At 48.3% G+C, this 26,726-nt stretch overlaps 1 protein-coding gene across 31 annotated transcripts in view; it reads left to right on the forward strand.

The window, feature by feature from the left end:
* Positions 1–26,726, forward strand: part of MEGF11 (multiple EGF like domains 11) — a 381,686-nt gene that overhangs the window by 48,537 nt on the left and 306,423 nt on the right. The window contains exon 1 of one of the 31 annotated variants that reach the window (XM_063638861.1): positions 5,503–5,647. The exons of the other annotated variants lie outside the window; for them this stretch is intronic. The gene's annotated coding sequence lies outside the window, so the exon portion shown is untranslated. Of the gene's footprint in view, positions 1–5,502; positions 5,648–26,726 lie in introns of those variants that run through there. 31 annotated transcript variants of the gene reach the window in all.

The following is a 26,726-nucleotide window of genomic DNA, read 5'->3' on the forward strand; positions in this document are numbered from 1 at the left end:
GACTTTGTCTGCAACTCTGGCAGGGGAAGGAGGTGGACAGGTAGATGTAGAAATCTAGATTCCCCACTTGTCCTTTGTTGACACCAAAGAGTGAGGGTCCCTACTTGTGCCAACTGAGCAAGGGCAGGAGTTCCACCTCACCACATGGTCTCCACTGACACTGCAGGGAGCAGTTTGTTACTAGCTGGAGAAGGTGAAAGTTTCAGCTCCTTTCTTGGTCTTCTCTGATACCACCAGCGAGTGTGTTGAGGTGCCTTGTAAAACCTTGAGAAGAGAGAAGTCTGGGCTTCCCTCTTGGCCTTTGCTTGTGGGCCTACAGTTGGTGTTTGGTTGGAGTTGGGTGGCTATTATCCCCACCACCCCCAAGACAGGATCTCGTTCTGTCTCCCAGGCTGAATTGCTGTGGTGCAATTATAGCTCATTGTAACCTCAAATTCCTGGGCTCGTGTGATCCTCCCACCTCAGCCTCCCAAGTATCTTGGACTATCCAGGTACGTGCTACCATGCCCGGCTAAGTTTTTAAATTTTTCATAGAGACAGGGTCTTGCTATATTGCCCAGGCTGATTGCAAACTCCTAGCCTCAAGTGATCCTCCTGCCTCAGCCTCCCAAAGAGCTGGAACTCCAGGCATGAGCCACTGTGTCTGACTGAGTGGCTATTATCTAAAAGTTTCTTGTCTTGCTAAGCTGCCCCTTTTTTAGTCCTCTGGCAAGAGAGAGCAGGATTTTTTTGGTGCTTTTTGTGTATGCTCCTATTGGCATTTCTGGGTTCCTAGTGTCTTCAGCTCCAAATCAGGGATATATGAAGCAAAAAAAAAAAAAAAATCAACCCAAGGAACACATCACCATGTTGTTCCTTGGGGCTTAAAGTTCCTAGTTGCTTTGGCTTCTTCCCTCTACCTTTCACAGTCTTCTTATGTTTGTTTTACATGTAATGTCCAGGGGTTTTAGTTGTGCTTAGCAGAAGGAATAGGGAAAAATATGCTTACTTCACCTCCCTGGAAGTGGAAATCCTTCCTTAAATTTTGAGTCTCATTGTCTCTCGCTAGACCGGTGGCCTTCCCAAGTAGGGAAATGCAGAAAAGGACAAGAATGAATGTTGATGGAGGCCCCTGGGTGCTGTGTGCTTCCGCATGTGCAAGTTTATTGAGTTCTCATGACTTGGTAAGGATGGTTTAATTATTCCCTCTTTACAGGTATGAATAACCTGAGGCTCAGAGAGAGTAGGTTCAGGCAGGTAGGCGGGCCTGTACTGGCCTTGAACCCAACGCACATGCCTTTTCTACCACACGTCACTCAGCAGCTAAAATCTAGGTTTGCTACTGGTATCACAAGGCCTGGATACGTTGTTTATAACTGCTTCTTCTTTTTTTTCTTTTTCTTTTTCTTTTTTTTTTGAGATAGGGTCTTGTTCTGTCGTCCAGGCCGGAGTGCAGTGGCACAATCTCGGCCCACTGAAACCTCTGTCCCACCCTCGGCTCAAGTGATCCTCCCACCTCAGCCTCCTGAGTAGCTGGGACTACCAGTGTGTGCCCCAACATGTTGCTAATTTTTGTGCTTTTTGTAGAGACGGGGTTTCACCGTGTTGCCCAGGTTGGTTTCAAACTCCTGGGCTCAAGCGATCTGCCTGCCTCAGCCTCCCAAAGTGCTGTAATTACAGGTGTGAGCCACAGCATCTGACTATTATCTTTTTTGTAGAACCTTTTTTTTCCCCTTTAACAGAGATGAGATCTTACTGTGTTGCCCAGGCTAGTCTCAAACTCCTGGGCTCAAGTGATCCTCCCACCTTGGCCTCTCAAAGTGCTAGGATTACAGGCGTGAACCGCCACACCTGGCCAACAGAAACATTTTAAAATAAATTATATCAAGATATTCACTCCTATGTCAACATACATCTCCAAAAATCCCCGCATTTTCCTACATAATCACAAGAACATTATTGCAACTGAAAAAATTAATAATTTTCTAATATCTTCCAGTATCTAATCCATATTAAAATTTTCTCTATTGTCACCCAAATGTCTCTTACAGCCATTCATTATTGCATTGGTTGTTTGGTCTCTTTGTCTTGTTTAACCTGGGTTGGTTTCTGACCTTTGAAGAGTTTTGTTTTGGCTGATTTTGGTGGAGAGGGTAGAAAGGAGCAAAGGTGCTTAGGGGGTCAAAGCTGGGACTCTCTGACTCAGTTTCTCTCTGGGGCCCTCTGGTCAGAGTTCTCCTTGGGATCCTGTCTTTCTTGTAAGCAGGTAAGCTGTGGTGCAGGAGAGGGCCTGAGAGGTCACCCTCACATACTCAGAGTTTAGATTTAGGACAACTTAGACCTTGTACACCAGCTCCTGCCCTGGGACCCCAGAGTGTGACAAGAAGGCCTCAGTTGCCAGTTCCAAATGAAAGAACAAAAATTGACTCATGCTGTTTCTTGAGAAGCCAGAGTGGTGAGTGCAATTCAAAGTGACTTTTCCCTTCCACTGCAAAGAATTTATCATGCTCGTAAATACCACATGGTGGCCTGCATGTGAGGCAAGCCGTCGGAATCAGTGGCCCGATGCTGTCCGACCTCCATGAAGGTCTCAGCTCCTACCCCACTTGGGGGTGGCTGAGTGCACAGGCTCAGGCAGCTGGAGTGGCAGAAGGTGCTTTGGGATTGCTGGGGTGAGCACAGGGGCAGGAGGCTGAGGTATGTGAGTACTGGGGCAGACTTTTGTGAGTCCAGGCTCTGGAAACTCCTCTCCTCGGACGGTGAACTGAGGATGAGGTAGCTGTTCTGTGCAGAGCTTTCTGTAGCTAAGAGAGAGTGTAGGCTGGAGGTGGAAGAATAGCACCTGTCTTACAGCCGAATGCCCCTAGCCAGTTCCTTCAGGCCCTGGAGGGTGGAAAGACCAGGTCAGCACGGCTGAAATAAGTGGCGTGTTTTCCTGACATGGTTCATACCTGCTTTCTACATGCTGCCTCGATGCCAAATGGGCCAGACCATCATCGCCCTCTGAGAGGCTACTTACCTGCCTGTGGGGGCCAGAGCGTCTGGAAAAGGGAGCAGAGTCCTGCCTGGCAGTCCTGAAAGAAACTGACCAGTCCTGAAGGAAATCCAGCCACAGGCATGAAGGAGGTTTCCAGAAAGGGAAAGACTTCCTCGACATTCTGTGTTGGTTGGACAGTTGGGGATCAGGGTGCTGTTGCTCAGAGACACTGAGGGAAAGGAGGGTGAGCAGGATGTTGGGGAGACCAGAGGCAGGTGTGCTGGGCCAGGGCTGCCCCTAGGGGTCGTGGAGACTGAAGAGCAGAATGCCAGGCCAGCTGCAGCATGCTCCTTCCCTCCGGAGGGGCTAGAGTGCTGCCCATTCCTCATTCTGCCTGAGTGGCTGTTACCAAGGAGAACGGAGCCCAACCTTAGCATGGAGGGCCGTCATGCCTGCTCACCACGGGTGTGACTGCTCTCTACTGCCATTAAATATTTCATTGTGAAAACACAGGGGTTCAAATGGGCTGCCAAGCAGGCACTGGGCATTGATTACTCTAATGGCTGGTGGCTGCATGTGTGGTGTGTGTATGCATTTGGGGTTGTGTATGCATATATTTGTCTACATATATGATGGGTGTGCACAGGTAAGGTATTGGTGCATGCATGTGTGATGAGTGTGTGTGTGTATCACTTGTGTGTGTGTGTGCACGCATGCATGAATGTACATTGGGGGTCTCAGCACTTACCATGGCTTCAGCCCCCATCTGCCATTCCTCTTTCCTAGAATTCTGCTCTCCTGGGACACTAGAGAAAGCCACCCCACCCCACCGGGATCAAGAGCTAGGTCTGGAGGCAGGTTTTTTTTTTTTTTTGAGATGGAGTCTTGCTCTGTCGCCCAGACTGGAGTGCAGTGGCACAATCTCGGCTAACTACGGCCTCTGCCTCCTGGATTCAAGTGATTCTCCTGCCTCAGCCTCCCGAGTAGCTGGGACTACAGGCGCGCACCAACATGCCTGGTTAATTTTTGTTGTTGTTGTTATTTTTAATAGAGACAGGGTTTCACCACATTGGCCAGGCTGGTCTCAAACTCCTGACTTTGTGATCCACCTGCCTCGGCCTCCCAAAGTGCTAGTATTACAGGCATGAGCCACCGCACCCGGCCTGGAGGCAGGCTTTTAATGGCAGGCTACATGTCAGGGTGTCGGCAGGGAGAGGTGGCATCACTGCTGAGCGGCAGTGGTTCTTTTGTTACACTTTCCTTTCTAGCTGTGGTTTCACAGCTCCTCCATCACCCCTTCATCCCGTGAGCATCACCCCTGTCCAGTGCTGCTTGGCCTCAGCACCCCTAGGTGCCGTGTGCTTCATCCTACCCTTTCTTCCCCCTGGTGTCTCCTACCCCGTGTCAATCCCTCCCTACCCCCACAACCTTCTGAGAGCAACTGTGGGTGGGGGCTTCCTCTGCAGCCTCAAAACAGCCTCTCCAGCCCCACATTCCGCAGGAGGAGGAAGGAGCAGAGAAAGATAACAGTGGAGGAGGGGCTGTGCTCCTGAGGCTGAGGCCTGGAGGAAGAAGGGGGTGAGAGGGATGGGTGAGCTGGCCTTGGGGTGGGATGAGGGAGAAGCGTGGACCTCAGTGGGGTCTGCGGAATTACGGGACCTAATTACCCAAGCGGTGAGGGCTTCTGGTCTTGGTCTGTCATCACACACCAGGGCTGGTCCTTTGGAGACCCTTTCCTTATGATCCTGAGTCACATGGAGGCCATGTGGTCCTGACTCTACTCGCCACCCTACCTTCTGAATGGGGTGTACATGCAGGGGCAGCCCAGCCATCTGGCCTTGGGCTTGTGTCTGAATACTTCTGTTTGGCAATGGGGAGGTCTGAGGGGTACTTTGGATCTCAGTGGCAATAATTTCTAGGGATAACCTGACCTCACCCAAGACTCCATGAAGCTTGCTGGGCTCTTAGGGCTGGAAGGGGCCTCAGAGGCGATTCACCAACCCCTACCTCAGAGTGAACTTGCTCGTACCCAGCCCACTTCTGCACCCTGCTGGAGTCAGGAATCACCTCAGTTTGTGGTTTAACAGCCATGCTAATAGGAAAGTTTTGCCTTAAGTTTAACTTCACTCCTTCATGTAGAAGTATAATCTCTTTTGACTCTTCCAGTGGAGATGGAGGTGGCTGCTGTTGTCACAGCCTCCTTGTTGGGTAGCCTAGGCTCTGTCATTCCTGTCACCTCCCTGGAACTAAGGTGGGGGGAGGGATGAGGATAACTGATGATGAGGTAAGACCCCTGAATTACTAGAGAAAATAACTACCTAGGAAAAGTATCATCGTTTCTCTCGAAGAAACCATACCTGATTATCCCCTAGAGAGTCTTACAAGGAGTGAAAAAATGTAAGCAAGCAGGAATCAATACATACAATTCAGATTTCAAAACAGTCTTTGGGTTTACAGTACAAGCTCTCATAAGAAAACCACTGTTTGGTTCTGTTTTATTTGTGTAAATGTAAAAGTAAAACTTGTTCTTTACAGAAAACTACAAAAATCCAGAAGCGTATAAAGTAGAAAACCAAAATCAGCTGTGATTCCATAAAACAGGGCCTAGCTCAGTGCCACATACATAAGGAGCCTCACTGGAGAATTGTTGAACCATTGAAGGAGGCAAAGAAAGCTTCTGGCAACATTTTGGTATGTTTCCTTCCAGGCTTGTTTTCTGTGCATATTGACATATTCATAGTTGAGGTTATACCGTATACAGATTTGTATATAGATTTGCTTTTGCATTTCATCTTATAGCTTGAGAATTTCCTAATGTTATTAGAAGGTTGTAATTGGCTGCTGATAGATCATCTTGTAGATATACCATATTTTATTTTATTTTATTTTTTTGCCAAACTCCTACTGGTAGATATTTAGATTGTTTCTAGTTTGGACTGTATTATGTAATATTTCAAGGGACTTTTTTTACATTGTTAGTGTATCTTCTTTTGTTTGTTTGTTTTTTGTTTTTAAGATAGGGTCTGATTCTGTTGCCCAGGCTGAAGTGCAGTGGTGCAATCATGGCTCACTGCAGCCTCCACCTCCTGGGCCAAACCAATCCTCCTGCCTCAGCCTCCCGAGTAGCTGGGCCCACAGGAACACACCACTATGCCCAGAGAATTTTTTAATATTTGTGGTAGTGTTGGTGTGTCTTAACTACACAATTACCCACATAAGTAGAGATCTGGGGCTTTGGTCTTTGCTGTGGGCCCAGGAACTGGTTCTGGCTGTGGGAGCCTCTGGGCTGGCTTGGGGAGCAGGGTCCTGGCCCAGTTGATGGCCAGTCAGTTTACTGGAGCCTCTGAAACATCAAGCAGGAGAGCAAGCCAGAGATTGACAGCAAATAGCAGCGGAATGGAGACTTGACGGACGTGGAGGCTAGAAAAACACCCAGGGCACTGGGACTGGGAGGAGAGGAGGGTGGGGAATAGGGAGATTTTCAGCAATGGCATCTACATTTTTTGGATTATCCACTGCTCTTTATAAAAGTAGTTTTGAACTCTACTCCAGTATACGTCAATTTATGAATGAAGTATATATGTACTACTTATCAATGAACACTAAATATTTAATAAAATTATTTTTCTCCATTTGGGGAAAATAATTCAAACAGGAGATTTGTTTTTTCCCCTTGCATGCCACAGACCCATTTGCCCCTTTGGAGAACACCTGCTATCAAGGGTGAGGGGCTGAGCCAGGCCAGGCAGAGGTTGTGGGGCCCCAGTGCAATTAGGAGAAGCTCCAGATGGAGAGAAAGGGCCTCTGGGTGAATTCAGAGTCACACCCAGTGGCTTACTCCAGAGATGATTATTTAACTTTTTTACACGTGATTTGAAAGTCAGCATTCAGGCTCGAAGTGGTGGCTCATGCCTGTAAACCCAGCACTTTAGAAGGCCACGGCAGGCAGATGGCTTGAGCCCAGGAGTTTGAGAGCAGCCTGGGCCACATGGTGAGACACAGTCTTTAAAAACAAAAGGAGGTCAGGCGTGGTGGCTCACACCAGTAATCCAGCACTTTGGGAGGTGAGGTGAGTGGATCATTTGAGGTCAGGAGTTTCAGACCAGCCTGGGCAACATGATGAAACCCCGTCTGTGTTAAAAACACAAAAAAATTAACCGGGTGTGGTGGCGCATGCCTGTAGTCCCAGCTACTGGGGAGGCTGAGGCAGGAGAATCACTTGAACCCAGGAGACAGAGGTTACAGTGAGCCGAGATTGCGCCACTGCATTCCAGCCTGGGTGACAGAGTGAGACTCTGTCTCCAAAAACAAAACAAAACAAAAAAGAAAGTGACTTCGATGAATGAGCTTCAGGCTTGCTGATGACATTGAGATCACATGGGTGGTGAAGTACCAAGGTGGGAACAAACCAGCTATGGGGGAAACTGAAGAGGTTTGTGCACGATCAGAGAAACGGTAGATGAGGGACCAAGTGTCTGAGTATAAAGAAATAGATACATAGCAGTGGTTTCCAACCCAGGGTCCCTTTAAGAAGTGTACCCAGAATTTCCAAAAGAATCTCCTTGCCTCTGTTGAACGTTTGTCTATGTTAAGGGAGCATTTTTCTCTGCTTTTATTTGAGACTGTCAAGTTCACATGGTAGGTAGTCTTCACGCTGGTCAGAGCTCCTGACTGGTAGTTATGAATGCTTTAATTAAAGTTGAAAAAACTATTTCAATTCTTTATTTATGTATCTACGTATTGAGATGGGGTCTCACTGTATTGCCCAGGCTGGTCTTGAACTGAGCTCTAGCGATCCTCCTGCCTCAGTCTTCCAAGCAGCTGGGATTACAGGCATGCACCACCATGCCCAGCTTTCAATTATTTCTTGATAAATGTAACTTGTTCTGTGGGCAAAATTTCTTGAAACCTGGAGGCCTTGTTAAGGGGGGCTGGCTCAGGAGAATTCGTTAAAGAGGTCCTTATTGGGAGAAATGTTGAACTCCTGCTGGGATGTAAGCTACCCATTAGGACACAGTGAAGGACAAAGACATTTTGGAGGCTGTATAGATGCAGTTGGAACCTAAAAACATCAGGCTAGGTGCAGTAGCTCACGCCTGTAATCCCAGCACTTTGGGAGGCCGAGGTGGGCGGATCACGAGGTCAGGAGATTGAGACCATCCTGGCCAACATGGTGAAACTCCGTATCTACTAAAAATACAAAAAATTAGCCAGCGTGGTGGCACGTGCCTGTAGTCCCAGCTACTCAGGAGACTGAGGCAGGAGAATGGCTTGAACCTGGGAGGCGGAGGTTGTAGTGAGTTGAGATCGCACCACTGCACTCCAGCCTGGGCGACAGAGCGAGACTCCATCTCAAAAAAACAAAAAACAAAAACAACAAAAAACATCAGCTCCATGAGAGCAGTGGCCCCAAAGGCAGGGAAAATGTGCATGGAATGAACCTGGAGATGAGAGTGAATATACTGTCCTACTGAGACATCACAGAGCCTGGGATTATCACATCAGACTCTCATGAATCAGAGATCTTGCCCAGTGTTAAGATTTACTAATAATTTCAAGGATATAAGTAATCAGGAAGCACAAATGAGACAGACAGAGGTCTGGGACCACTACACATCTCACCAAGCCTTTTTTCCTCACATCAGAACTTACTCTGCCCAGATTTACATAAGAAGTGTCTAAGAACTGTATGTGGCTCCATTACTTACACAGAAGAGAGCTATTTTAGTTTTGAAAAATCTCCAGCGTATACTCAGATAGTTACATAGCTTATGTGACAAAAGGGATCCATGCTCCGTAAATGCGTAGATTTCCATATTTATTTACCATAAGCAATCCTAGACACTCATATAAACGAGGTACATCTGCTTAAAGCATTCTACAGATAAGGACTCACTGTTAGCAAACACCACTGGTTTATTTTCAGAGGTCTGTCGTCTGTTTTTAGCATGTTTACTAGGGGATTTGACCAGTCATGTTTCTTTCCCAGGATCCCCCCACATTCCCTCTTAACCATTTCCTTTCCAGGAAACCACTTTGAGCCATGATACATCTACAGTTGCCACAGGCAGTAGTTTCTGGTCTTAGTCACCTTAATTCCTGGTTGAAAGTAGATGGAGTGAATGCCACACTTCAGGGCAATCATGAAAGAGCTGTTCTTCCCACTCTAAACCTGTCTGCACCTAAATAGGTAGAGTGACCTTTCTAAACAGAAATCTGCTACAGATCTCTTCCTACCCCTGCTTAAAACTTTCAGTAGCTCTCATCACACTTAGGATAATGTCCCAAATCCCGCCCCACCACCGCCAACTTTTTTTTTCTGAGACAGAGTCTCACTGTGTTGCCAGGCTGGAGTGCAGTGGCGTAATCTCAGCTCACTGCAGCCTCTACCTCCTGGGTTCAAGTGATTCTCCTGCCTCAGCCTCTCGAGGAGCTGGGACTACAGGCGCCCGACACCATGCCTGGCTAATTTTTGTATTTTCAGTAAAGACGGGGTTTTTGCATGTTGGCCAGGCTGGACTCAAACTCCTGACCTCAGGTGATTCACTCACCTGAGCCTCCTGAAGTGCTGGGATTACAGGCGTGAGCCACCGCGCCTGACCCCAAATCCTGAATATGGGCCTGCACCATGTACCACCTGTCTGCTTTCCCAGCCTCATCTCCCAGCACTGGTTCTCCCCCGGTTCCAGCCATACTGGCCTTCATTTAGTGCTCTGAGTGCTCTGTGTGCCCTCCTGCCTCAGGGCCTTTGCACACACTGTTTCCTCAGCTTGGAAAGCTCTTCCCACCACTTACCCCGCTCTGGTTAACTCCTACTCATCCTGCAGTTCACAGCTTGTACGGACAGTTCAAGCTTGTACGCTTGAGCCTCACTTCACATCCTCTCCCCACCACGTCTTACTCCAGCCCCTGCTGTGGTGACCAGTTCCACACAGGCTTTGACCAGCTTTGCACACATGCAGCCTGATAGGGCCCCACCGTGGCCCATTCCACATACCTCTTGCTTCCTGTCCTGGGGCTTTTCTGACACAGGTGAGAGACCTCTGAGGGAACCCACATGCTAGTGTAGAAGTTCAGGGGTTAACACCAGCAGTGTGGCTGTCCCTAGCCTGTGGGGACAGCAGTGACGGATAAATGCTTCCCCGTCTCATTTCTCTGATGGACCTTCTGGAACCCTCCTTAGGAGTCCCAAGTAAGATGGAGCCCAGTTGCCTGCAGCGCTGGCCTGTAGCTGTCTGTGTTTGCTGTCCCTCCTTCTCTGTTCCTCTCCTCCTGCACCTCTCTCTTGCCCTGTGGGATCACTTCCCAAATAAACAACCTGCACACATACCTTTGTCTTAGGTTTGCTTGTGGGGGAACCCAGGCTAGGACACAACCCAAATGTGACTTCCTTAGGGAGACCTTCAGTGACACCCCAGAGTCCCTGTTATCTGCTCTTACTGTTATATATCCCTGAACTTTTATGTCTTAGAATGTTGTTGTGGACTGATGGTGTCCCTCAAAAATTCAGATGTTGAAGTCCTAACCCCCAATACCTCAGAATGTGACTATATTTGGAGATAAGGCCTTTAAAAAGGCAAGTAGTGTAAGATTAGTTCATATGGGTGGGCCCTAAGTCCAATATGACTGGCATCATCATAAGAAGAGATTAAGACACAGACATAGAGAGAAGATGGGATCTACAAGCCAAGGACAGAGGCCTCAGAATGAAACCAGTCCCATAGGCACCCTGATCTTGGACTTCCAGCCTCCAGAACTGTGAGGAAATACATTTCTTTCTTTTCTTTTTTTTTTTCAAGGACAATGGACGTAACTAGACCACGTGCCACTTACGATCTAGCAGGCTAACCCAGGCTTAACAGGGTTGTCAAGAGCAGCAAGTGAGGACAAGCCCAAACACACAAACGTGGTTCAAAACTTGGCTTTGCATTATGTTTGTTATTTTTTTTAGAAACTACATTAATTTTTAATTTTTATGTTAATTATTTTTAACTTCAATAGCTTTTTGGGGGAACAAGTCGTGTTTGGTTACATGGGTAATTTCTTTAGTGGTGATTTCTGAGATTTGGGTGCACCCGTCACCCAAGCAGTGTACACTCTACCCCGTGTGTTGTCTTTTATCCCTCTCCCCTCCCCCTCCCCCCTTCTTCCCTGAGTCCCCAAAGTCCATTGTATCATTCTTTTTGTTTGTTTTTTGAGGCAGAGTCTTGCTCGTCCCACCCAGGCTGCAGTGCAGTGGTGCGATCTTGGCTCATTGCAGCCTCTGCCTCCCGGGTTCAAGTGATTCTCCTGTCTCAGCCTCTTGAGTATCTGGTACCACAGGCATGTGCCACCATACCAAGATAATTTTGTATTTTTAGTAGAGATGGGGTTTTACAATGTTGGCCAGGCTGGTCTCGAACTCCTGACCTCAGGTGATCCACCCGCCTCGGCCTCCCAAAGTGCTGGGATTACAGGCGTGAGCCACCGTGCCCGGCCCATTGTATCATTCTTATGCCTTTGTGTCCTCACAGCTTAGCTCCCATTTATGAGTGAGAACATATGATGTTGGGTTTTCCATTCCTGAGTTGCTTCCCTTAGGATAATGGTCTCCAGTTCCATCCAGGTTGCTGCAAATGCCATTATTTCATTCCTTTTTGTGGCTGAGTTGTCCATGGTATATATACCACATTTTCTTTATACACTCACTGATTGATGGGCATTTGAGCTGGTTCCCTATTTTTGCAATTGCGAATTGTACTGCTGTAAACGTGTGTGCAAGTATCTTTTTTTGTATAATGACTTCTTTTCCTCTGGATAGATACATAGTAGTGGGATTGCTGGATCAAATGGTAGATCTACTTTTAGTTCTTTAAAGACTCTTCACACTGAGGAGATAAATTTCTGTTTGAGCTACTCATTCTGTGGTATTTATTACATTAAGCAAAGTAGGTGCAGACCCTAAACTCATGAAGCTTACAGTTCTCCAGGAGAGCAATGTATTTATAACAGAATAATATACTATAATATAATATATGGCTACATATTAATTTGCTCGGCGGCCTGAGCAAACTAACATACAGCCTTCCCTTGGTATATGTGGGACATATACTGTTCCAGACTCCCTCGTATACCAAATTCCACACAAACTCAAGTTCTGTAATTGAACCTACAGAAACCACGTGTACAAAGTCAGCCCTCCATGTCCTTGGTTTCACATCCCACAAATACTGTATTTTTGATCTATGTTTGGTCAGAAAAAAATCTGTGGGTAAGTGGACCTTTGAAGTTCATGAGTTAACTGTAAATGTATTATAGTTAGTACTTATATACTTATCTAATTATTCTATTATATTGCTCTCCTAGAGGACTGTAAGCTCCATGAGTTTAGGGTCTGCACCTACTTTACTTAACCTTGTACCTCTTGTGCTTAAGACAGTGTCTGGCACTTAGTAGGTGCTGAACAGATTTCTGCTGCATGAATCAATGAATGAAGTGGAAAGCTTTTGAAAGGGTCCAGGCGATCACTGTGCGGCTATATGAACACAAATGAGTTGGCTTCAGTCTGAGCCCAGACATCTAGAGGGAGGATGCGAGCACAACATGTGGACTCATAATGGGCTTGGAGTCAAAGAACAGGATTTTTTCCATAACTAGAAGTACCTAGGAGTCTCCACAAAATGTTAAAATGGTATCTTTAGCATGGGTTCTGCCTTTGTATACCGACAGTTTGTTAACACATGGTACTAATCTGAAAACAGAAATGGATTTAAGGATTTATATCGATCCAGGGATTGTTTGGTTCATTCCAGTGACTATTTCCCAATTTAGGGAAGATTGGGATGTTTGGGAATGTCCTTGGTGCTGCCTTGGTGCTGACCCATTCCTCTCCATCACACCACTGCCAGGTGCCGTTTTGCCAATGAATAGCTAGTACCAAATTATAGAATCATTTGATGTTGGTGACATCGCAGATGGAGGCAAAATGATAAGTGCAAAGGGCTCCACGCCAGGAATCAGAAGATCCTACCTATTAGCTGATGATTTTAGGTGAATCAGATTCACAGAAATGCTGGCTCCTCATCTCCAATAATGGTGCTCTTCCTGCTTTTATGGGACGGCTGAGAAGCCTGCCTAGTATTGTATATAGTGATGGTTAAGGGGCAAATCCCGGCTCTGTTACCTTCTAGTTCTGTGACCTTGGGCAAATTATGTAGCCTTTCTGAACCTCAGTTTTTTTCATTGGTAAATTGGGGTAATTATAAAACCTATATCCTAGGCTCATTATGAAGATTTTATTTTACTTTATTTTATTTTATTTTATTTTTGAGATGGAGTCTTGCTCTATCACCCAGGCTGGAGTGCAGTGGCACGATCTTGGCTCACTGCAACCTCCACCTCCCCAGTTCAAAGGAGTCTCGTGCCTCAGCCTCCCAAGTAGCTGGGATTATAGGTGCACAACATCACACCTGGCTAATTTTTTGTGTTTTTAGTAGAGACAGGGTTTCACCATGTTGGCCAGACTGGTCTCCAATTCCTGGCCTCGAGTGATCTCCCCGCCTCGGCCTCTCAAAGTGCTGAGATTACAGGTGTGAGCCACTGCGCCTGGCCATTATGAAGATTTCAGCATAATGCCTTGTTCAGAGTAAACCCTCGATACTTGTTGAACTACCATTTATTTAGCAGGCCTTTTTACTATTTATTTATTTATTCTTGAGACGGAGTCTTGCTGTGTCGCCCAGGTTGGAGTGCAGTGGCGTGATCTCGGCTCACTGCAGCCTCTGCCTCCTGGATTCAAGCAATTCTCCTGTCTCAGCCTCCTGAGTAGCTGGGATTACAGGCGCGCGCCACCATGCCCAGCTAATTTTTTTTTGTATTTTTAGTAGAGACAGGGTTTCACCATGTTGGCCAGGATGGTCTCGATCTCTTGACCTTGTGATCCACCCACCTCGGCCTCCCAAAGTGCTGGGATTACAGGCGTAAACCACCAGGCCCTGCCTAGTAGGTCTTTTTATTAAGATTATAACCCAGGCATCCACTGGGGTCCCCCAGACCTTTGAAATCAAGATAAGACAGTGTCATTCCCATGCCCTCCTCAAGGGGGCATCTGAACCGGGTTGATGGCTTGCTCTGAGGCCACTGTGATACGAGGTACTCTCACTGGTCACCCCTCATCGCTCCTGTGCCCCACCCCGTCTTGCCTTCCTCTCCCCTGGGGGAAAGCGGATGAGTGCCCTGCATTGGCACTGCCTCAGTGCTGCTCTGTCTGCGGTTGCCAGACTTAACACCCCCCTAAACCCGAACCTCAGGGTCCAGGTCCCCCAGACAATGTATCAAAGGCTTTCTTCCCCCAGCGGCATCCTGGTGCCAGGGGTTAAGATAATGGATTTTTCCACCCAACTATGTGATGCAGAGCATCCATTGAAACCCCTGTATAGAAGCTTAGTCAGGAGGGACCTTAAAAGTCAGCCGAATCCTTTGTGCTTTGGCCTTGAGAATGTGTCGATAATCAATTAAATGGCCAGCCCGGAGAGCGGCCCTCCCTCCAGCCCGGGCTCAGACTTCACTGTGGCCCCCACTGCAGGATGGGATAGCAAAGTAGGGTTTTTGCTGTTTATTTTTTTTGGTGGGGGGAAGGGATATAGTTAAAATCGTGAATCTACTGTGTTCCGTCTTCAGAGGCAGCCTTCCATCTTAAGTCTAGCCTAATTTGGGGGGAGAAACTTGCTTTTCTTCCATCCCTGGAAGTCCAGCCGGGCTGTGTCCTCACCTCCAGCAGTTTGTCTCCAGGCTGCGGTGTTATAATAAAGTCTCCCCTGTGAACACTCCGTGAAGCCTGGTGTTAGGTTGGAATACAATTGCAGCAGGAGGGACAATAAATAAGCCAATTTATTTTATCTCACCTGCTTGGAGTTGGGGTCTTTTTTGAACCGAAACAAGCAAATTTATGCAAATGACATGCAAATTAGACCCTTCCTGGACTAATAAAAAGGAAATTGAAGCCCTGGGTAGTGCCCAGGGCCTGACACAGCATGGAGTGTATTGTGAATCTTAGTGTGCTGTGGGGGGGTGAATGGAGGCGCCAGGGAGGGCATGTGTGTCCCGAGATTCACGGTGGGGTGAAGGCTGTCAGGTCACCTCTAGAGGTCTCAGGTGGGCAAGGATCTCAGACAGGTCAGGCATTTTGAGGGGTGCTATCTCTTGGCCACCCACAAACCCTCTTCCTCCACTCCTTTCCCTTTCTACCTATCAGGGACCTTGCTTGGTTTAGTCTCAAGTGTGTCTGAGGAGGACCTCTGGAAGGCCCCTGCCCCCTCCTCCTGTTTCCTTCCTTGGTCACAGAGGGCTCAGTTCGGCTCTTACCAATCCCCATAGACACTCTACATATTCCATTGGACCTGGCTTCTAGAAAAGCTCACACCTGCGGTCCTAGTGACTCAGGAGGCTGTGATGGGAGGATCGCTTGAGGCCAGGAGTTTGAGACCAGCCTGGGCAACATAGCAAGACCCCCACCTCTACAAAACAATTTAAAGAAAAGAAAAGCCCCATTTAGTGTCTACCCTAAATCCTTCCAACTGCAGTATTATCCATGTCATTGTGTTATATCCTAATGGAGACAGATTAGCGCAGAAGTCCTTAACTGTGGCTGCACATTGGAATCACCCAGAGAGCTTAGACATGCTGAGATTTGGATTTGATTGCTCTGGGGGCCCATATGAGCTTCAGGAGTTCTGAAAGCGTCCTGATGATTCCAGTATGCAGCCCATTTGAGAACTACTGGCTTAACACGTCACTGGGCTTTATACAATTTATTTTTTGGAGACAAGGTCTAGCTCTATCACCCAGGCTGGAGTGCAGTGGTACAATCATAGCTCACTGCAGCCTTGACTCCTGGGCTCAAGTGATCCTCTCATTTCAGCCTCCTGAGAAGAATATGATTGCTTTCAGTAGGGATTTAATGCCCCTTATCCTTCCCCTGTTGCTCATTGGAACTCTAAGGCCCCATTATTTGAGCACCTACTAAGTGCCAGGGGCTTTAGATATCTTGTCCCCCGCAAGCCTCTCAACAGCCCTGTGGGAAGTACCATCTCCATCTTTTCCATGAGGAAACTGAGGCTCAGAGAGGTGAGGTTTCTTTCCCAAGATCACTCAGCAGGGAAGCAGCAGAGGCAGGATGAGACTCCAGCGGTGCCCTCTCCTGCGCCCCCTCTCATTGTCCTTCGTGGGGATTAGCCCAGCAGAGCTGAGAGGGCTCTTGCAGGCCCCAGGGTTGCAGGGCTCCAGGCCTGGGTTTACTGCTTATCACCTGTGTGACCTTGGGCCTCAACCTCAGCTTCCCCATGTGTGCAATGGGGATAACAACGCAGGCCCCTCCGGCAGTCATGAGGATTAAAGAAAATGAGCAGGTGCTCTGTAAAGCATGAAGTGCGATGCCCACATTCATTATGTTTATTACACGTCCCCTTCCCGCTGGCATCTGTCCCCCTCCCCCCAGCCTCCACCCCACCCCACCCCACCCCAGCATGCTGAGGGGTTTTGAAGCTTGGATTCCTTGGCCTCCCCTCCCTAGTGCCAGAGGATTCCGCTTAATCCTCCATGCTCCACAGAACACAAGTGACTGTCTCCCTGGGAGAACGGGGCAGTAATTAGGTTAAATAATTTAAAGTAACTTTTAATTTTTAAATAATTCTAATTTGCATTTGTGCAATTTACTTTCCTTCTCTCCTCATCCCTCCTCCCCCATGGCTTTCCTCGTATTATTTGTTTGTTTAAAGTTTTTTCTTTTGCTTTTTCCTGGATAACCAATTTGCTTCAAATGGCAACTAGCCAGCTCCACTCAGAATCATCACAGATTGTAAGGCGAAGGTAGGAGGCAAAATCTGCTGACTGGAAAGCATCTGAAAGGCAACTTTGCCCAGCCCTGCAACCCCCTTTAGGAAAGGAGGATAAAGAAAAAAATTGCACATGTGGTTAACTTTTGATTTTCTGCAAAGGTGTCCACTCAGTGCTTGGTGCCTGGTGCTCAGTGGGGTGCTTGACGGCAGCTAGGGAAAACACCAGACGGCTGTCTAGGCTCACTGGGTGGACAAGGGCCAGTAGGTGGAGGGGAGAAGAAGGCCAGGAGTCTGCATACTGGGTTCAGGTACTGGTATCTACTGGTGCTCCCAGCTGCAGGGCCTCAGGCAAGGTGGACCCTCCCTCTGGGCCCTGGGCTCCCCATCTGCAGAGGGGGGAAACCAGAATCAAGCCAGTATGGGGCTTCCAAGAGCGTGTGTGCGGGAAGGTCTAGCAGGGTCTGATCCGCAGTTAAATGCCCTCCACTGTGGGACCCCTGACCTGTGAGAAAGGGAGTCAGGGCCTAGGGGCAGACACAGAGAGGACTGTAACCTGGCAAGGTTTTTTTTTCTTCCTTTCTTTCTTTGCATGTTCTAAGTGTTTTACAGGAAAGTTACAGGAAAGACAAAAACAGTACCAAGAATTTATATTCTTTACCCTTCTCTCTCTCATATATATATATAGATCCCCAGTGGTTCTCAAGAAGAAGCAATTTTGTCCCCCAGGAGACATTTGACAATCTCTGGACAATTTTGTTGTTTCAAATGCCTGGGGGTAAGGATGGGGCATGGTGGGGGGTGTTACTACATTAGTGCATAGAGGCCAGGGATGCTGCTCGATGTCCTACAGTGCACAGGACAGTCCTCCAGCTTCCCCCAGCACAGAATTATCCAGCCCAAATGGTCAGTAGTGCCGAGGTTGGAAGTGTGTGTGTATGCGTGTATACCTGAACTGCTTGATAGTTGTAGACGAGATGCCCCTTTACCCCTGAACATTTCAATGTGTATTTCCTAAAAGCAAGGGCATTCTCTTCCATAACCACAGCTCAGTTATCAAAATCATGGAGTTCACATTGATTTAGGGAAGCCTTAGGTATGATGCCAGTTGGGGGATCCTCAGGAAGCACGTGGGATTCTTCGTTAAGGATGCTGGAATCGCACATGGGAATGGACTGAAGCTTGAGCTCTGGGCTGTTGAGATCAAGCCCCACGACCCTGGCCAATCTTTTGGCATTTTTCTCTCTGTTCCATTGCTCCTCCCCTCCGAGGGTTGTGGATGAAGGGAAATGAGTCCCACGTGGGAGAGACTGTGCTTTGCGTGTGAGTACACAAGACTGCCATAATGCCAACTCCACCCAGAGCCTTCCTGCTGGAATGAGAGGTGGGGATGTGAGGGGCAGCCTCCCTCCTGGTGGTTCCTGGTTGCGAAGCTCCAGCTGTGGCCAGTCTCGGGGTTGTCGACAGGCCTTCCACCCTCAGAGGCAGGCCCGGGCTCAGCCACTGAGCCGCAGAGAGCAGGTGGGTGCCCCAGTGGACACGGAGCTGGGCTCCCCTGTGTGTGGAAGGACGTGACAGGTATCTGGGAAGGCCCGCTCTTTCTGTCCTTTCACAGAGAGAGGGATGGGAACAAAGGAGCCGGCGTCACTGAAGACAGAGAAGTGCTTGGCCAGGCGTGTTCCTAGATTCCAATTTCTCTCGAGAAATGCTTCCCTTTCCCCAGGAAAGTCCTTTGTAACCTCTATGTTGGAATTATCCCAAAACAATATGTTTTAAGATTTGGAATTGGAAAGAAGGAACAAACATTAACTGCTTTCCATGTACCATCACTCTCATATGTTTCATCTTAGCTCATCCTTCCTTGCATTTTGAGAGATAGGTCATAATTAACACATTTGTTAAGAGAAGAAGCTGGAGTTCAGAGAGGTTAAATAATGCACCTGAGGCCACACACAGCTGGTAGGCAGCAGAGCTAAGACAAAATTATAGATAGGATTCACTTCAAAGCCGGTGCTGCCTCTAGTTTAAGGCCTGGCTCAGCCATCAGTAGCTCTGTGACCCTGGGCAAGTTTCTTGACTTTTCTGAATCCTAGTTCCCCCTTTTATAAATGTGAATCATCATGTCTGTTTTCATGGCCAAACAGGACAGTGAGAAAGCCTGTCTAGACCATCTCTTAGTTAGATTTTGTCGTTAACACAAACGGCATTTACCTCTGCATTTGATTCCCTGTCCACGGGATGAGTGGGTGGAGGCTCAGCAGGGGTGATTGACTTAGCTGGATCAGGACCACTCGGTGATGGACACAGCCCGGGGCTCGAGAGATGGAGACAGGGAGTGCTCCCATAGCTAGACATCTGTCAGGTGCCTTTGCTTGAGGGTGATCTCCTAATATGTGTAGCTGGCCTGTTTCCGTCCCAGTCTCCTTTCTGGAAACTGTCTTGGGTGAGCTCTAAGCCCTCAGAGAATGATGCCAGCTTCTTCCCCACAGGGCAAATTCCAATGGCTTGGGGGCAGAGAAGGGATTCCTCTAAGGCTTGAGGTCCCGGCACCCCACAGAGGGCCCAGAGGCTGCTGGCCAGTCCCGGGGCAGACAGATCACCACTGGCTGCCCAGCTCCAAAAACTGCTCTTCTTTCAACAACTCTAGGCTCCTGGGTCATACTCCAGACCCCAGGGGCAGCTCACCATGAGTCACCCTCTCTGCTTCCCAGAGGGTCTATGCTGTTAAATTCCTCCCCTTCTCCAGTGACATCTAAAGTGATAGAGAAGCCTGAAAATTATGGGGAGTAGTCAACCTGGGTCTGGGGCTTGTGGGCATCCATTCCTTTCCATGTCCTCATCTGTCTAGGCGAAGCTGAACCCTATGAAGGAAAGTCCGGGGGCTGCCCCCACCTCTCCCCAGTAGCCGCTGAAGTGGTCCTGATGCCTCAGTAGGATTCAGGTGGGGAAATGATGAGCAAATGCTATGGCATAGAGAAGGGCAGGAGTGAAGGCAACTAGCAGCTTGGAGCTCCAGACCCTCTGAGCTGTGTGCCTGGCTGTGTGCTTGACCTTTTGAGCCCCTGCCTGGCCCTGCCTCTTTAATTCCTAGGACTGCCCTGGGCTCTGAAGTTCTGACAAGGACCAAGCCTGCTCCCTGGCTCTGCTTCTGATGTTCTGGTCTACCTGGTGCCTGGCTGCTGGCCGCGCATCTGACCCACTGCCCCCTGACCTTTGCCATCCTGGTGTCTCTGCTGCCTGACACCTCCCCTACCACCTCCCCACACTTTGGGGTGACCTCCTCCATCTCCTGAGTCTTTGACAGGGTCTGGGGAGCAAGTCCAGAGGCTTGGTGGACACACATGCTCAGGCCAGTGCGTGTGCCCTACCGGAGGGGATTTTTGTCTAAATCCAGATTGTCCTCTGACACTTATCTTCCTACCCTTAAGGCACTGCCGGAATTTGGGATCCAAGCCCAGAAAGGAAATGATTATATCCAAACACAGCAGTGTTGAAATTGTGGAAAGGAAAAAAAAAACCCACAAAAGCAAATGTGCTATTTACTTTATGCAAAGTGGCTTTGAGAGGAGTGGTAAGGATCAGGGTAGACGTGAGGGAGGCAGGAGTTCCTGCTGGAACGGGGGCGGGTTGTGGGTCTTCTCTGCAGAGCTTGAGGCAGCAGGGGCTGGCGGGGCAGTGCAGGGTGGGAGGAGGGTGCAGGGAGCAGGGGTTGTAAATGAGCTGCTGTCCCCACATCCTAGAGATGTCATTGCTTAGGGATGACCATGGCCCCTTTGGAGGATTCGCTAAACATTCTTTCAAGAAATGAGTATGTATGGGGTACATCCTGGGTGCCAGGCGCTGTGTTGGGTGCAGAACAGACCCGGTGCCCTTCCTGGGGAGTACTGTGCAGCGCGAGAGACAAGCAGGAATGAAACACTCGTGCGGGGGGCTGCATGGGAGAGATGCATGCAGATGGAGTGAGTGCTTGGAAGGAAAGGAACACAGCTCTAGGAACACGTAAAGCAAAGGAGCCTGCCTTGGTTTGGGTGAGCTGGGAAGCAGGTGGGGAGACTCCTGAGGGAAGGAGAGCTGAGCTGGGACGGGGGATGTGTAGGAGTTCACCAGGCAAGAGAAAGGGGGTTGGGGGTGGGAGTTATAGACAGAGATCCTGAGCAGATGGAAACATGGTGCTTTGGGAGAACTCCTAGAAAGTCAGCGAGGCAGGGGTGGACAGTGAGAGGAGAGGGGTGGAAAGAGGGGTTGAGGGGGAGTAGGTGGGAGGCACCCAGGGCAGGGTGCACCTTTTGGTCTTTATACCCTTCCATCTTGAAGGATTTTAAGGTAGGGGGTGGGCAGGTAGCGATGGGGGGGTGGTTTGGGGATTTGCGGAGAGTGAGGAGGTGTGAGGTAGCAGTGATGTGGTCAGATCTGTGATTTAAAGAGATCACTCTGACTGCTTTGTGGAGAATGGATGAGGAACGGAGGGTGAAGGTGAAATCGGGGCACGGATTCTTAGGGTGGCCCAGGTGAGATGGTGGGAGCTGTGGAAGAGGGAGGGGGATGGGTTCCAGCCCTAGAGACCACAGGCTATCTGAAAAGCTGCTCAGCTCAGCTTGAAGTGGAAACAGGCATCTTCAGTGTGGGATGCGTGGGGAGGAAGGCCACCTCGATTCTTTTTTTGTTTTCAGTTTTGTGGAGGTATAATTGATGCATATTAAACTGCACATATTTGAAGCATTACAATTTGATGAGTTTTGACATATGTATACACCTAGGAAACCATCGCCATAATAAAGATAGTGAATATATCCATCACCCCCAAGAGTTTTCTTTGTTAATTCATCTGTCCCCCAGCCCGACGTCCAGGCAACCACTGATCTGCCTTTCCTTTTTATATATTAGTATGCATTTTCTAGAAGTTTATATAAATGGAAGCATAGTTTATGAATATGTACTCTTTTTTTGCCTGTCTTCTTTCATGCAGCATAATTATTTTGAGATTCATCCACACTGCATGTAGAATCTTATTTGGACTTTGCTGCTCAATTTATATCTTGGTTAAGTCTCTTGAGACCTTGCAGCGCAAGGTGAGGTCCATGGGACCGCGGCATCTGCATCAGCTGGGAGCCTGTTGGAAGGGCACACCCTCAGCCCCATCCCCACTGCCCAGCCCTCCTGACTCGGAATCTGCATTTTCACAGGATCCCCAATCCCCAGGTGTCTGAGAAGCCCTGTCCTAAGCTCTCTGGACCTCACATTCTTTCCTTGTCTGTGGACTTCAGGTGGAGGGAGCTGAGTCAGTTACACTTAGTTAATAATTCATTGTCATGAACAGCTTTTGTTTGGCCTTTCTTTTGCTTCGTGGCATCCGTTTTCTTTTTTTTTTTTTTTTTTGGCAGGGGGGTGTGGGTGGCACAGGGTGTTGGTGACAGGACGGAATCTTGCTCTGTTGCCCAGGCTGGAGTGCAGTGGCGCGATCTCGGCTCACTGCAACCTCCACCTCCTGGGTTCAAGCGATTCTTTTGCCTCAGCCTCCTGAGTAGCTGAGACTACAGCCATGAGCCACCATGCTCGGCTAATTTTTGTATTTTTACTGGAGACAGGGTTTCACCATGTTGGCCAGGTTGGTCTCGAACTCCTGACCTCGGGTGATCCTCCCATCTCAGCCTCCCAAAGTGCTGGGATTACAGGTGTGAGCCCCCATGCCCAGCCACCGTGTGTATCTTCTCCTTCCCCTCTCCTCACTCCTGCAGACACCCACTCTGAAGTGTTTGGAATATGTTCTAAAATATGCAAATAGTGTATCACTGTAAAATATGTAGTGTCATTCTGTGTGTGTGTTTTAAATTAACATACATTTTATTGTGCCACAAATCTTCCATTTCAGCTTTTCTCACTTAGCACCGCCTTATTGTGATCAACCATATTGCTCTGCATACATCCGATATGCGGCTCTTTACTGATGGTGAGTTCTCCATAGTGTTTCCACTGCCTGCTACTCCTCATGGGTGAGGGACACCTAAAGATGTTTCCAGCTTCTCTCTACCATAAGCGGCTTCACCCCCATGGGTGGAACCTGAGTCTCTGTCTTTGTAAAAGAAGTGTCTTAGACTAAATGACCCATGTTGCCTGCAGCCCAAAATCCCATCGCTTATTTTGCAAGTGGAAAGACCATGGAGACTTGCAGGCCTCCAAACTGTCAGGCAGAAGATCTGAATAGTTATGTTTTCCTTTGAGTTAAGTTTGTAGCTGACACCAGGGATGGCCTGAAACCCTTTGATAGTCAGAGTCCCTGAGACCTTCTCTTTTCCCTTGAGCTCCTGAAGTGTCTTAACTTCTGATTTTTTTTTCTCCCTGTGAATAATACACCAGCTGCTCCAGGGAGCTCAGTGTTGCACCAGTTTGCAGGTCTGTTTAAAATCCCGATTCTGCAAACTCCTCAGAAGGAAGTGACAGTTCTTACTCCTGTGTGATCATTTATAGATCAGGTAATGATTTCCCTGTTGGCTTAATGACAGTTCTATTCTTGGGACAGCCAGTCAGCTTGTCAAATACTGCTGATGTTCCCTTTGGTGTGGGTCCTGAGGATCAAACACCCACACACCGTGGTTCTGTCATTCCTGTTTACCTGTGGCACCTACAACTGGCAGGAAAAGTTACTTCCTTCAAAGGAATCTCAGGGCTTGTGAGAGGATGGGGAGCAGGCCCTTGGAGGCGTATGAGGACTGGCAGACTCTATTTGCCGTTGGTCCCGAGATCATCAAAAGGCATGTCTATCTCCTTCCCTATTCCATCTGCTGTTGTCCTTAGAGGGGGTGCCTTGCAGAGGAGGAGGCTGGGAAATACGGGAGGAGTTCCACTGTGAGGGAGGGGCCCGCCCAGTGACTTTTCAGAGGGATTCAGCAACTGTTAATGAGACTCTACCAAATGCCAGGCTCTGTGCTGGTTTGGTGGGGCTTGGGCAGAAGGCCTGGCTGGTTGCCCAAGGGGACATTCCTCTAGGAGAACTTCAGTGGAGCCCTTCCTCATTTAGGAGCAAACAGATTAGTACTCATGGAACTCACAGGATGGGAGGTCAGTTCCTCTGGACCACTGTGAAAAGAACTTTGCTCTCAATTACCAGGGCTGATAAGCGGCAGAGACACAGTGCCCCTCCCCCAGCATTGGCCCTAAATAAAAATTTAATTAAGAAAAATTAGTCTATGCCTGTGGTTCTCAAGGGTGGTCTGTGGACCTGTGCTAGACTGCAGCTAAGTTTCCACAGATGAGATTAGGAAAATGAGAACAGCATGGTGAGTTCTTCATGAAGCTAAACGTATTCACTATTAAATGAGAACAGCATGGTGAGTTCTTCGTGAAGCTAAACATATTCACTAGTTAAGGACTATTCTTTCTAAGACTGGCATCCTACATCCCTGGTATTCAGGAAATTGGGATGATAGTAGAAGTTATAGTAGAAGAGAATAGAAGATGACCACAAAGTCCTTATGTGGCTAAATAAAAAGCTGGCAAATTTCTGCCAGGCTCACTAAAGTGTGAATGTGTGTGCATGCGTGCGTGCGTGCAAGTGTGCATAGATCTTACTGTTCTGTGAACCTCCAAATTCTGAAAAAAAAAAAAAAAAAAACAAAAAAACAAAACAAAAACCTGAGCCTGGGAGGTTGAGGCTGCAGTGAGCCGTGTGAGCCGTGATTGTGCCACTGCACTCCAGACCCTGGGCGACAGAGTGAGACCCTGTCTCAACAACAACAACAACAACCACAACACAAATTCTGTGAATCTTCAAAGTCTGATAACAACAGGCAACACCAATCAGACATTGATTCTTAGCTTCTTCCCCAAATGGATAACACATTGCATCTAATTTTTGCCTAAGGAATATGTTACTTTGTTTCTAATAATAACAGATTTTTGTTAAGATAAAAATCTTCCCTTTGGAAAAGGAGCAAATGCTTAAAATTAGGTTACTTTAGCAAACATTTACATTTTAATGAATATATTCTGTTAAAAATCGCATAAGATGTAAATGAGCGCAGCCAGAGGAGCTGGTGAGTGGTCAGCTGAGGACAATTGAGATGCAAAAGGCTCTTCTGTTGTGGGCACAGGGTCACAGCCAGGGCCGATTAGGGGCCTGGACCAGGCAGCCCAGTTCCTTTGCTGTATTTAAATGGGAGGCAGAGTGAGAATGTAATTAAATTGTGGCCGTAGAGTTAGACAACTTAACTAGAGCCCCCTCATGCTACATGCTCCAGAATTTAATTTTCCAAATAAACTCAGTGTGGCTTTGATGCCCAGGGTGGATCAATAGAATGGAAATTGCTTGCAGTTTCCCCTAAAGTGTTACAATGGATTACCGCTCTCACATTTCTCCTTCATGCTCCTTTTTTTTTTTTCTGCCAGAGAGAGCCTGGTATTCATTCTAGGCACATACTGTTTAAGGAAACAGAAAAAAAAATGAATAAAAAAGGAAAGTACAAGCCACTCTCAGGAGGGGGATGAGACTGTGTCCTTCCGCCTGTGAGGTGAGGGCTCCTGGGTCTCTGTGAAGGAAAACGGCGTCACCATTTGGCTCTGTGGGGCTGGCTCAGGATGGGGTATGGGGAGGGTGTTGTGTGTGGCATTGAGGTTCCCTGAGAAGGGACATGGAGGGTCTTTGGTTCATCCGGTCACCTTCTCAAGAAGGGCACCCAGGAAGGTGACCAAACCTCAGGTCCTAGGGGTGCAGCTGCCTGGAACCTCACTGCTTGCCCATCTGCTGTGGAGTCCTGGGGAGTGTTCTAGCTCCTTCACATTCTCTCGGAAGAGTGGGGTCAGGGCAGAGCCCTGGCTACGAGTGGCTTGCTTGTTCCTCTGGGGCTCAGAGTGCAGAAGATGACTGTCAGTCACAGGCTATTTGGAGTCGTAATTTGAATTTTTCAACTGTGGATAACTTTACAGAGTCAGATCTCTGTCCTTTTTTGTTCCTTTGGGAGATACCAATGAGCTTATAGAGTTGGCAGGAAGATGGGACTCTTGGGAGCAAGGTTTCTGGATCATAGGTCCCCCAGCTATTGGGGGCTTGGCAAACCCTTGCCTGGTTCTGATAGTGAGTGAGTAGGAGTGAGTAGGCTCTGTCTCCACAGAGCAATCCAGCAGTCCTCTATTAGGCATGGTTTGTGTGTCAGAGGGTGTTAGGCACTGCGTGTTGGCGGTGGCGGGGAGGGGGGTGGAGGGCGGGGAGTGGTGGCAGGGGCAGTGTTGCAGAGATAAGACAATCCTTGTCTTCAAGGAGTTCATAGATTAGATAAGTATCCACGTGGCTTTAATTCTGGGTGGGGTAACATGGGTTTGGGAACCTGAAACCGGGTTGAGTACAATCTTCTTATTTTGCGTTTGGCGAAACTGAGAGAGGGAGGTAGGTTTTTCCTGGCTGCAGTTTCTACATTCTCGCATGCTGTTCCTCTTGGCCCAAGCAGGCTCAGGGACATGGTGGCACTGCAGGGTGAATGGAGATTCAGAGCTTCACAGGTGGGAGCCCGTTCCTGAAGCTCTGCGAGTTGCTTTGGGCTCTTCTGCTCCCCTCCTCCCATGTGTGGCAGAAGTTCCAGAATCACCAACCTCCGGCCGGGTGCAGTGGCTCACGCCTATAATCCCAGCACTTTGGAAGGCTGAGGCAGGCGGATTACCTGAGGTCAGGAGTTCAAGGCCAGCCTGTCCAACATAGTGAAACCCCATCTCTACTAAAACTACAAAAATTAGCTGGGTGTGGTGGCGTGCACCTGTAGTCCCAGCTACTTAGGAGGCTGAGAGGGGAGACTCTTGAACCTGGGAGGCAGAGGTTGCAGTGAGCTGAGATCATATCACTGCACTCCAGCTTGGGTGACAGAGAGAGACTCCATCTCAAAAACAAACCAAAACAAAACAGAATCACCAACCTCCTAGAGCTGGGGCTGTGATGCTTCCTGGGTCTGACAGATTGACCCTGTTTTGAGATATCC

Source organism: Symphalangus syndactylus, chromosome 5, assembly GCF_028878055.3.
Source record: "Symphalangus syndactylus isolate Jambi chromosome 5, NHGRI_mSymSyn1-v2.1_pri, whole genome shotgun sequence".
Taxonomy (NCBI): Eukaryota; Metazoa; Chordata; class Mammalia; order Primates; family Hylobatidae; genus Symphalangus; species Symphalangus syndactylus.